This window comes from Cyphomyrmex costatus, unplaced genomic scaffold (genome assembly GCF_001594065.2).
Source record: "Cyphomyrmex costatus isolate MS0001 unplaced genomic scaffold, Ccosl1.0 scaffold425, whole genome shotgun sequence".
NCBI lineage: Eukaryota > Metazoa > Arthropoda > Insecta > Hymenoptera > Formicidae > Cyphomyrmex > Cyphomyrmex costatus.
The window spans coordinates 150,805-164,062 of NW_017278480.1; the positions used below are offsets into that span (position 1 = coordinate 150,805).

At 38.6% G+C, this 13,258-nt stretch overlaps 1 protein-coding gene across 1 annotated transcript in view; it reads right to left on the reverse strand.

Annotated features, from left to right (window-relative positions):
• Window positions 1-13,258, reverse strand: part of LOC108777265 (cell adhesion molecule 2-like) — a 52,740-nt gene that overhangs the window by 10,371 nt on the left and 29,111 nt on the right. The window lies entirely within an intron of this gene.

Sequence of the window (13,258 nt, forward strand, 5' to 3'; positions counted from 1 at the left end):
AGAGAGAGAGAGAGAGAGAGAGAGAGAGAGAGAGAGAGAGAGAGAGCTTACTTCTGTAAGCTTTTCGCTACGATCGCAAGTTACTTCGTTACTCTGAGTTACAATTTCAATCTTCAACCTTGCATGCGACGCGCGATCAGTTAGAGTTAGATGATAATATTTATATGCGTAATGAGTGCAGCAAAGTTTGCCGACAGTGAGTCATACGTGATTCATTGTAATGAGCGCTTTTTGAATCATACAATGTGATTCATGCTCTTTCTCTGTATGTTTAGTAAGAATAATATCTACCCTCTGGGATTATTTGTGTTATTTGGAAATCAAAAGGTACAAGAATATAAATACAATAATGTTATATATGAAAAATGTATTTTTGTTACATATTTTCTTTATATCTATCGTTCTCTATATTTATATGTGTATAATATTGTATATTTATGTTCCTACAAGGTGCAGGAAACACAGCTAAAATGAATTGATCTAATAGAACCGAGTGTTCTTCCTAGACTCGCGAGATTGCATGTCGAAGAGCTGAAAGCCACCGTGACTTCGATATCGGCTTCGAGGAATAATTGATAACTGAAGAACTACGTCGAAAGCGGGTTCACGTATGCTGTTTTAAAATTGCAACGGCCTTTGAGATGTTGGAATTTCCTCGACAATACAGTTCCTCGTGCGTGTTTCTTTCCTTAAGATGTAGCTTTAAGTGTACGAACTTTGTTATATTACACGAATGCACAGCACATATATAATACATTATTAGATAACTCGTACTCAGAGAAGAAGTCATAGGTGATGACAAATATAAAAGTGATGAGTGTATACGAGAGAGAGTTTTATATGTAAGATTAACGTACATACATAGTTTAATTATGTACATATATAGTTCAATGAACTATTTTATAATTATTGTAACTATAATATTTTTATTCAATTTTGTATATTAATTCCATATACTGCTTTTTTATTTAAAAAGTGATATAATTATTTAATAATCGTAATTTCGAGTTATTATCATAACTAAATTAAGTAAATATGTGTATTATTCTATTAATAATTAAAAGTGTAACCAACTTAACTTCACAAAAAGTTGTCAAAATCGTCAACTCAAGAGGGTGGTTTAAAAAAGGTTAAAGTTGTTATAATTCAAAAAGAGTGACTTTTTAAGGGTTATAAAACGAAAATGAGAGACAAAAATAACAATAAAAATTTAATCATGTTAGGAGTACATTCTTTTTGCCAATATTATTTGATTAGTTAATAATTTTCTATTGAATAGAGAAGAATAATTTTTTCCCTTTTTCACAGGGAAACTAAATCAAACTGTCGATGTTTTTAAAATAATGGGTGATCTAACAGCGATGAAATGCGGCATATATAAAACTGATTATCAATTTCTTCGTCAGTTCTCATCATCAAATTTTCAGACTTACTAGAAAAAATAATTTTTGAGTGATTACTTAATAAATAATAATTAAGCATTACAAAGAAAACTTACTTGATGTGCTATTATGGAACGTTTAAAAGTTGTCAGTTACATATTAAATGAGAGTCGTTTGCATACATAAATTTTACTGTTAACAATATTAAGGAACATTGAAAACTTCTCACTATATATAACAGATTTGAGTAAACTGAATCTAAAATTTCTGTCATTTTTTAAATTTAAATCATTTTTGTTTTTGTATATGAATCATCTCAGATATGATGGGGCTGAAATGAGACAAAATATCTATAGCATATATGTATATGCTTTAATAAATCTACGTGAAATTAAAAGAATATTGAAAGATAAACTTTTCATGATGTCAACGTTGTCTATAAAATAGAATGTAAAAATTGCAATGCGTCGTATATGGGTCAAACGGGTCATATGCTAACAATGAGAATAAAAGAGCCATATTAATTAGAACATCAAATAATACTCTGTTATATAATAATATAATTATCAACCTATATATAGATGTAAATTATCACATAAATTCGATTAGAATTACATAAAAACAACGACTAATCACAAAGAGATAATTTTTCAGTAACGTAGATAATATATATTTTACAAAAACAAAAAATGGTTTCAAAAACGATATCAAACTTTCAGATCTGGCTTTTATTTCTCACGTCTGTTATTTATAGTGCGATGTTTCCATCTCTCTAATGTTTCTTAATACTGTTGATAGTATAATTTATACATATATGCGAACGATGTCCCGGCTTTTGATCTGTAACTATCAAACTGGCAACATAATATATCTGATATCATGTAAGTTTTTTGTAATGTTTTAATTATTATTTATTAAGAAATTACTCAAAAATTATTTTATCTAGTAGGTAAGTTTGGAAAGATAATAACTGGTGGACAAAGAAGTTGATAGTCAGTTTTATAACAAGAGTCGCGTTTCGCTGTTAGGTCACATATTATAAACATGGACATAGAACATAATTTACACAATTATTTTGTCATAAGATAATCTCTATAGATAAGCTTGATCACTCCTTTTAATGGTTCAATGAACTATTAGTTACACTGAAGAAGATCAAAACGTTGGGAATATTATATTGAATACATAGACATTATGGATAATTTTAAGATTAAACGAACTTACTAAGTGAAATTCGATCTTAATTATGCCTTGTCTCGTCCGGATGGACAACTATGTAGTCATGTCTTCATGCTTGCACTGCCAACAGAGTTCACAAAAATATCAAAGGTCGGAGATGGCGCTCTCCGTCACGGCGCCCGCGTCACCCGCCGCGCCGCATCTCTAGTTCATTCCTTTAAAAAATAACGAAGCAAACCACCTCATTGGGAGGGAAGAAGCGTGTAAGCGCTTAGGGCGCGGAAGGTCCATCCGGACGAGACAAGGCATAATTAAGATCGAACTTCACTTAGTAAGTTCGTTTAATCTTAAAATTATGCCAAAGTCTCGTCCGGATGGACAACTATGTAGATGTTCAAAGCCTGGTTTGCGAGTAACATCCCTTAATGAGGCCCCAAAAACAAAATAGTGTACAACGCAAAGCGCCGCAAAAAATAGTAAATATAATACAGAAAAAACAAATACAGAATGATAGGAGCTCATTTTTTTTTTTTTTTTTAAAAAGAATCTGTGGCCATAGATTTAGGGAAGTAATACCGAGTTACAAAAAGCCTCTGGGTTAACCATTTGGCGGTTATAAAATCTAGCAAATACTCGGGATTCCCCCGACCAACCCGCTGCTCGCCTGATGAGATCCAGAGAAACCCCTTTCTTAGCCGCTAAGGAGGTAGAGGCATGCCGGGTGCTATGGACAGAAAAGAGGTCCCCGCGCACCCCGCATTCCTCCAAACCTCTGCGAATCCAGCGGCTCACTGATTGGACACCAATTGCCCTGTTGTGCGGCTTCGCGCAGGATATAAGCAAGGAATTACACTCCGGAGGACGCAGGGGTTTGGTGCGCTGCAAATAATGTTCCAAAATGGTTATAATGCAAAGGTCCGGGCGCTCAGGAAAAAGCGAAAAAGTAAGCAGGGGCTGCGCTCTACCTGGGGCAGAGGTCTTCAATCGATCTGGGATCCTAATAAACAATTTATCCTCTTCTCGGAAAATATGGGAGATTTTAATCGCCGCCAGGGTTTGCGCTCGCTGTCCCGAGCCCAAAGCTAACAGAAGGACCAATTTTCTTGAGATAATATCCAGAGACAAAGGTTCATAAGGGAACATTTCCGCTAATTTTAAGATTACCGGAGCTGGATCCCACACAAAGTCGTAATGTGGCTTCTGAGGTCTGACGACGCTAACTCCCTTACCAAAACGCTTAACTAAAGGGTGGCTACCAATCGCCTTATCGGAGATAAGGGAGATCGCAGATCGCATAGTGTTAAAAGACGAATAAGAATTTATATTCTCCAGCTCTTGAGAAAGGAATTCGAGAACCTGATTTACTTCCGGGCAAAACGGCGCTATTCGGTGCTTTTGGCAAAAGGCCCACCTCTCTCAGGTCTCTCAGGGGTCGAGTGTACTGGTTGATCGTCGCTGTAGACAGGGAAGTGATCATAACTTCTAGAGCCTCCGGAGGAACTGATTGAGCTAGTAGCGCTTGCCTGATAGTTTCCCTGCAGCCAGGGAAAGGTTTCTCCACTCCGGATGTTGAGACCTGGAAGGAGAGGATAAAAGCGAATGAGATGGTGCAAAAATTAAAGGTTCCGAAATTAAAAGGCGTCGGAACATGGGGAACCATGGCTGAGACGGCCACCAGGGAATAACTAAAATACCCGTGGCCTCGTCGTCGCATATTTTGCGCAATACTCTAGGGAGCAAAATAAAGGGAGGAAAAGCGTAAAAATAGAACGTGTGCCAAGATAAACTAAAGGCGTCGACCGCCCAAGAACCCGGGTCGGGGAACCAGGAGACATATGTTTCAGCCTTAGTGTTAATTAGGGATGCAAAGAGGTCAATTTCAAAAGGACCGAACGATGCTTCGATTAGGTCGAACGCCTGTGTCGACAAGGACCACTCAGTGTCAGGGCATACAATTCGAGATTCACTGTCGGCAATGACATTGTCTATAGAGGCAATGTAAGAAGCGAAGATATGTATATTCCGTTTCTCACACCATTGCCAAATATCTCTGGCAATGTCAGATAGAAGAGGATATTGGACGGAACCGAATCTGTTAATATAAGCAATAGCGGTGGTGTTATCGCTTCGTAGTAAGATATTGGCGTTGAAACGGTTACGTGCAAAGCATCTCAATGCGTAGAAGGCTGCCATCAGCTCTAGCGCGTTAATATGGAGATTCCTGTCAGCCACTGACCACCAGCCGTGAGTGTGTTGCGTCCCACAACAGGCTCTCCATTCGTTTAATGATGCATCGGAAAATATCTCACAGGCAAAGGAATCTGAGCGAATAGGGTTACACTGATCAAGGTCAGAGAATACCCTAAGCCACCACTCAAAATCAGCCTTCAAGTAGGGAGGGATCGTCATCCGTCTCGAATAATCTCCTGAAAAAAATTCCAGAACTAAAAATTTTTCTCTTTCAAAACGTCTGGTATATAGAGGGCTATATTGAACCGCCGGAAAAATGGATACCAGGGAGCCGATTAGACTCGCAAAGTCCTTTATAGTACAACCTGATTTACGAGAAAATTTCTCTGTTAAGTGGTAGAGCTTCTCCCTCTTGTCTGGGGGGATAGATATTGACTGTCGGACGGAGTCAAATATGAATCCTAAATATCTGCATTCCGAAGATGGCGTAAGCTGAGATTTATCATAATTGATAAGAAAGCCTAGTGATGACAATAAGCTCAGCGATGCGTAAATGTTGTCTTGGCATTCCTCAACCGAGGCACCTAAAAGCAAGAAATCGTCAAGATAGATTACTGAATGGAATCCTCTCTCGCGAAGCGATTTGACAACTGGCCGCAAAACCTTAGTAAATATAAGGGTGCGATTGAAAGGCCAAACGGCAGGGAGGTAAATTCGTAAGTGACGCCCCTCCACTGAAAACGAAGAAATCTTCTGTGTGAATGATGGATGGGCACCAGAAAGTAGGCGTCTTCGAGATCTATAGTAGCCATCTTAGATCCGGGGAGCATAAGGCGAATCACCGTACGCCAATCCTCTAATTTAAAATGTGGAGGGGTGATGTACAAATTTAACTCCCGCAAATTCAAAATAAAACGCATTCCACCCGATGTCTTCTTGATTAAGAAAAAGGGGGAAAGAAATTGGTCGGCGGATGGGGCCACCCTGACTATGGCTCCTTTCCGTAACAGACGCTCAATTTCTCTGTCGCAAGCGGCTGCCTCGCATGTCGAAAAAGATGGTTCGTTAAGCGAAGGGCGAGGCGAAGGCCAAGCGGTGAAAGGGATTCGGTAACCCTGTACGGCCTCCAATACAGCGGGGTCCGAGGTTAGAAACCTCCAATTCTCTAAAAAGAAGGATAAACGGCCCGCCGATCTTACTGTGTCTAGCGATGGGCTCGGGACCTGGACCGCGATCTCTTGTTGTGTCTCGACTGAGAGGAGCCCCTCCTCGAGCGATGGGTCGACGAGGCCGCGAGAGGAGGGACCTTCGCGTTTTTTGTATTTGGAAGTCCAACGCGGAAAGGCTGGTTTCTCTGCTGCGTTGGTCGTTGTCCCGCTGGAGGTTGAGTCTTCTGTGACGAAAAACGTTGATTTTTCTTAGCCATTCTATTAGCTACTTTTTCCGTCGTCTGGGCGGTATTAACTTCCTCGGTAAAGTTGCTTCCAAAAAGGTATTCGTCGACAGCCGCCGAGTCTGACGCCATCTTTCCGAGAAAATTTAGCGAGGGAACAATGAATGCTCGCCTAGTCTTAGAGAGAACAAAATGGTGGTTGGCTAACAGTCGGATACCCTCAGCAATCTTTGACATAGCCAATCGGCCTTCCAACGATGACTGGAGAGCTCCCAGCCTGGAGAGGTCCGGAAAACCGGAAGCGAGGGCATTCAGTGAGGCTCCTACCTCTAATTGAGACTGGCTCTGATGCTTATCCCGCGTCACTGCTGTGGCGCTAAGATTGGGACGGATCTTCTTGTTTATCTTAGGCGGGACGAGAAAAGCTAGTTCCGCCCTAGGTTCATATTTGGCAAGGAGTGACTTTTTGAGATCGTCTTGTAGGCCGGAACGCACAACCGCCTTCGTTGAATTAAGGATGACAGGCAACCAAGAGGATATATCTGATGTCTGTGTCTGCACTTCAAACAGGTTATTAACCCTTTAACGCCCAAATGTACAAATTTTCTTCATGAAGTTTGACACAATATTTTAGCATTAAAACTGTGTAGGAAAAATTCTGCGATAGCCATTTCTTATTGGCCAAGGACCGCTCTTTCCAATGGTGCATGCCAAAATTGTTCAAAGTTTCAAATAAAAAAGTTATACTCTTTTTTTTAAAAAGAACATGAATTTTCTTGGTTTTATTTTCAATTCATTGAATTTTATTATGGGTAATGGCATTAGAATATCTCTAAAAGTCGCAAATATCGTGTCAAAAATGAATTTGCTATCAGATACGGGTGTTCCGGAAAAAAAAATTCAAGATGGCGGACACAAAATGGCGATAAAAGTGAATATTTTATGTAATATCACAGCCATGCCTACAAAATGGAAAAAAATTAATAGATTTTTATAAAACTTGGTATCCTAGCATTTTTGAGGTCGCTGATCACGAATCTGGAGTCAGTTTTCAAAAACTAAAAATGGCGGATCCAATATGGCGGATGACATTTTTTAAAATGAATCAAATTCACTTGAAACTTGTTGCTTGGGAGTTTTTGGGGTCGCTGATCACGAATTTGACGTCAGTTTTAAAACATTCAAAATGGCGGCCCCAATATGGCGGACGAAATTTTTAAAAATTAGTCGGATTCACTTGCGACATGTTATTTAGGGGATTGTGAGGTCACTGATTTCGAATCTAACATCAGTATTTAAAAATTCAAAATGTCGGATTGAATATGGCGGACAATATCTTTAAAAATTATTCAAATTCACTTGCAACTTGTTAATTGGGGGTATTTGTTGTCACTCGTGACGAACCGGCTGTCAGTTTTGATAAGTTTAAAATGGCGGTTCCAATACGGTGATCAGCGTGAATCTGGTGCCTGTTTACAATAATTCAAAGTAGATGATCTAAAATTTCAAAGTACTTTATGTAAAACCAAAATAACAATCATTTCGACATGAGTCACGTTTCCATGCCGCCAGTGTTACCAAAATATTTCTGACGTTGCCCGACTCACCGCGTAGAGGTGAACGTGAATTTTTAAATACTGATGTTAGATTCGAAATCAGCGACCTCACAATCCCCTAAATAACATGTCGCAAGTGAATCCGACTAATTTTTAAAAATTTCGTCCGCCATATTGGGGCCGCCATTTTGAATGTTTTAAAACTGACGTCAAATTCGTGATCAGCGACCCCAAAAACTCCCAAGCAACAAGTTTCAAGTGAATTTGATTCATTTTAAAAAATGTCATCCGCCATATTGGATCCGCCATTTTTAGTTTTTGAAAACTGACTCCAGATTCGTGATCAGCGACCTCAAAAATGCTAGGATACCAAGTTTTATAAAAATCTATTAATTTTTTTCCATTTTGTAGGCATGGCTGTGATATTACATAAAATATTCACTTTTATCGCCATTTTGTGTCCGCCATCTTGAATTTTTTTTTCCGGAACACCCGTATCTGATAGCAAATTCATTTTTGACACGATATTTGCGACTTTTAGAGATATTCTAATGCCATTACCCATAATAAAATTCAATGAATTGAAAATAAAACCAAGAAAATTCATGTTCTTTTTAAAAAAAAGAGTATAACTTTTTTATTTGAAACTTTAAACAATTTTGGCATGCACCATTGGAAAGAGCGGTCCTTGGCCAATAAGAAATGGCTATCGCAGAATTTTTCCTACACAGTTTTAATGCTAAAATATTGTGTCAAACTTCATGAAGAAAATTTGTACATTTGGGCGTTAAAGGGTTAACAAAGTCGTCCGAAGGGAGATTTTCCTTGTCTTGGTCAGAAGCCTCTAAAGAAATAACCTCCGGGACATCAAAAGTGACACCACTTACCTCCTTGGTGTAAGATATGCCTTCTAGAAAGAAAAAATTATGCAGATAGGAACAGTCGGTTACGTCCCCCCTTTGCCGTGTAAGAGAAACGGGTCGACAAGGGGACATACCTGGTACGCCGCCCCGATCCTTGCCTTGGATCGTCTGTTCGTCTGCAAGATCGCCAAAATTTGGCGATACGTGATTCTCGAGCGACAGCTGAGCAATCGACGTTCCTGACTGGTCAGGGTTAACCAACGGCTCGCGTTTTTCCATGCAATCGACGAGCGTAGATAGAATCTGGCACAATCTCTCGCGAGAGGACGAACGATGCCTCGATGCCTCACTAGAATTGGCGTGTGGCGGGCTTTCGGACAGGTTATGTCTCGTGCGCACTCTTTTGCCACGCGAACGACTGCGATGTTTGTGCCTTTTCGATTTTACCTCATAAGATGAGCTTCTCGAGCGACAGATCTTACGTTTAGACATACTGAAAATGAACAGATAATAGTAAAATACAACAAAACACAATTGTAAACACAAAGAACTCTGTCAGTTCTGCAAGAACAAAAAACATAATGAACTAGAGATGCGGCGCGGCGGGTGACGCGGGCGCCGTGACGGAGAGCGCCATCTCCGACCTTTGATATTTTTGTGAACTCTGTTGGCAGTGCAAGCATGAAGACATGACTACATAGTTGTCCATCTGGACGAGACTTTGGCATAATTACATTTAAATAAAATCAAACACATTAACACCAAGCATCTTATTGGCATTTCTTATTTATTGATTTACTTTGTCAGAGCCTATAATCTCTTAATTTGTTAAATAATTATAGTTACAATAACTTTACAATAGCTTCTTCAACATTATTAAAATATTATTAATAACATTGCAGTGTTAGAATTAATATACACACAATTAAATAAATTATTTTATAATTAATGTAATATTATAATATACATTAATTCTATATATAAAACTTGTATAATTGTATCATTTTTATAGTTGCCAATGTGTTGCCATTATTATTGTTTTTCTCTTCTATGAATACAAGTACTGGTAGTCTTTCAGTCATAAACAGCAGTTTTCTAGTCGAAAAGAGTGCCGGTTTTTTGTTTAATTGAAAAAAAGCTTCTGTTTTTAGATAGATATCTTGCTCATGGCCGATTTTTTACGGATTTTAATTGAAAAGGAGTTTAATTTGAAGCACGATTGTCAAGATACATAGCGTCAGTAAATTGAAAGCTGGTAATAGTTCGGCAATTTTGCCGGGTCAATTTTTGTAAAGAAAAAAATCGACCGCGAGTTTACCGAATTTTTTTGGAAGGGGAAAACATCCGGATCAATCTGTGTGTACAAAGTTTGTTGCAACCGCAAATTGCAAACATCCAAACGTTCGGTGCCGTAATTGTGGTCGAGTGCAGTAATGAAGCAGAGCGCGCGCGAGATGCGTTTACCGAAATTCTTTTTGCACACGCACGTGCCTTTTAATTATGCTGAGCGCTTTTGTAAAATAACACTATCGTAAAGGGAAAAAGGAAGCGAGTCATGTTGCTTCGCCTTCATAAACACAGCGTGTCATTAATTAGTTTTTTCCGTGTCATTAATTAGTTTTGCCTTCGCGCTGGAGTAAACTGGGACCCGATGATTACGTTAATCGCGTCAATGTTTACCGTATTTAAAATTCTGACGATGATGTGTCTTAAATTAAGTCCGCTAATGAGTGAATCAGTGGATGGGATAAGATTGCCCGTTTATATTATCGGCTTTTATCGCGGCTATTCGCGCTCATGTTGCGCACGCACGCGTTGTCATTGATTCGATAAGCATCAGGGTCACGCAACGCGACGTATCGCGCATTCTGGCATCACTATTAGAACCGCCCGAACGCGAACACTCTTATTAAGGGTAATTAATTTTTTTTTTCTTTCGCGTCTCGTTCAATGGTCCTCGTCAGGCACTCGTGTAATGCATGTAAAACCATATCCAGATCAAACGAACGGGCGCGATCAAACACGAACAGTTTGCTTTAACGTGAGCGGCCGTACCGTTTGCAACTCACATTGACACGAATTGTTTGAATTTTTTTACGTTTCGGAACAAATATTTCTTCAGCGAGAATCAAATTTATGTCGAGATACACATTTCGCTGAAAACAGAAACTGACAATGAATCACGCGTGTTTTTAAAATAAAATCCTTTCTACCTTCATTATCTAAATATTTTACATTAATCTCTAATCATTGAATAGATATCGTCATTTTCCTTACTTTAAATTCGGTCATTTGCAATCGGAAGAACGAGGAATAAGTCACTCGTGTGTGTACATATGTCAATATACCTACCCAACATTTGTTTCGTTTCGCAAACATGTGTACTTACGAGAGAGCGTTGGGAGAAAATCCGGAAAAATATCGAGAAAATATCCCCGCGTTTGACCGCATCGGGGTAAACTGGAGTCGAATTTCCAAGCGCACCAGGTGTAAGTTTCCCTGTTGCAATCTTGTCCCGCACCTGATACGCCTCACGATTTTTTGCTTCCATTGTGCCCTGACTGGCGGAAAAGATTGCGAGTCTTATTTATCGGTCATGACATTGTCAAGTTTAGGTAGCTAAGGGAACGTGCAATGAGGACCTCTTCTATCGTTTTCTCGCGTTTCTCTCACTGTATCTCTCTTCTACCTTCTGTTATGCTTTGTATCTCGAAGGCGTAAAGCGTGACAAGATTAACGAGATAAAGGGATCTGAAAAGGCGTTTTATTTCTCGCCATTTCGTTTATACCACGAGCGAGATGATGGTGTTAGGTGGTGGAATAGAATGCGACCGTATATTGTACGCCGTGAACAAACTTCAGTGTCGCGGATTCCTCGAATGTTTAGCAGGGCATTAAATTTCAACAAGTAACGTTTAATTTCTCAATATCTTTATTCAATTAAATCTTCTCAAATAGTATTTTGAAATATGCACTAGCATGTATGAAACATGTAAATGAGAATGTCTTGAAGTAATATCTCCTGCAGTAATTCGATTATGTATTTCATTTGTTATTCCTTTATTATTGTATTTTAACTCAGCGCAAATGTAAAAATTCTCACTATTAATAAGTTACTTGGAATTGATATTATTATGTAAAAGGATTTAATTAAAAGGTTTTTATAATTAAAACTTTCTGTTTGAAAAAGAATGAAATTAAAAATGAATTAAAAGTCGAATTCTATAATTAAATGCCTCAACTTCCGCAATTAATAGACAATGTTAAAGGTATGGATAATGATAACGGAGTATCGAGTATTGGTTCGCAATTATTTGAACTTCTTCCACGTATCTGTCAATATTTGCGCATTCTGCATATTGTTTACAAAGCTGTTTGCGAAAACAAAATATATGGTATGCGAAACACGACGACGTCGAGCTATTTTTGAAATAATAAAACGTAATGAGAAATATTTTGAAAAACAGCATTACTATAATTTAATTCATTTAACAAACGTCGATCCCTTTAGCAATAATGAGCTAAAGTCCGGTTAAGAGTCGCAAAGTCATCGACGCGGGATTATGTTTATTTTTTTCTCTTTTTCTACTATCGAGACAATTTCGAATCGCAGATCGGGCAATTATCAAGTATATATGAATATTTAATCGAGCCTTCGATGATCGGTTGTGCTCAATGTAGCTCACTATATAATACCGGACGTCAAAATGTACACTCCGCCGCGCTGTGCGCGATCAGCAGAGAGTTAAAATGTTCGCGCGACGAAGTGAATATTTATGGCTCGCGCGCGCATACACGACCAAAGCATTGTTCTTCATTACTTTCGCGCGTGAAATTCATGTCTGGTCGTGAGGACTGTACGCTAAGGACCTGGAGAAATCAGTGCAATCTTCTTTTTCACTGGTTAAGAGAGATACGGTTGTGCACTTTACGCAAATTAATGGCAAGAATTCTTTTTTTTTTTCTTCTCTGATAGTTCCTTCGAATAGTCTACACAAACAATTCGTTATTCTCTGCTGTCCGCAAATTGATACGGATGCGAACCGCGGATAAGTTAAAAGAATACGAAGGACTGTCGGTGAGGAGAGAGATTTATTGGATCGACCATCTCTAGTCGTGTATTTTTTCGCCGAAGCGTGAAAAAATCGTTACTCAACGGAGCGTTACCTTCTCGAGAAATGGCTCGAGTTAAAGCACCGACGGATCCACGGGTATATACGGGAAGAAATATTGTAGGAAACTGTGTACCGCGAGAACTTACCGGTCCTTATTTCATAGCAAGGGCCAAGGTTGCAGTGGATTTTTCATGTACCCGTCGTTAGAGATGGGTACCTCTAAATCTTCTCATAACTTGGTAATCTCAATATCAACCTTAATTGGTAGTTGTGAATCTAGTACCTAGACCCGAACATTTTTTCAATTACGCGCAAAATCTCCACATATAGCTTTTAAAGTACCTTCTAATGATATTTTTACAACCTTGCGTGATATTAAATTATATTATCGCTATCAAAAGTTTCAGCATACCCCTTATGATTTTACTAATAGTTCCATTTTCTATAAGTATAAACATGTACAAAAAATCAAGGATACAGGTAAGTATACATGAATGAGTTATGTTAAAAATAAACATTAAACTACATTTTCTTTTATGTAACATTCACTTATTATATTTTGAGGTTTAGCAGCGCCAAG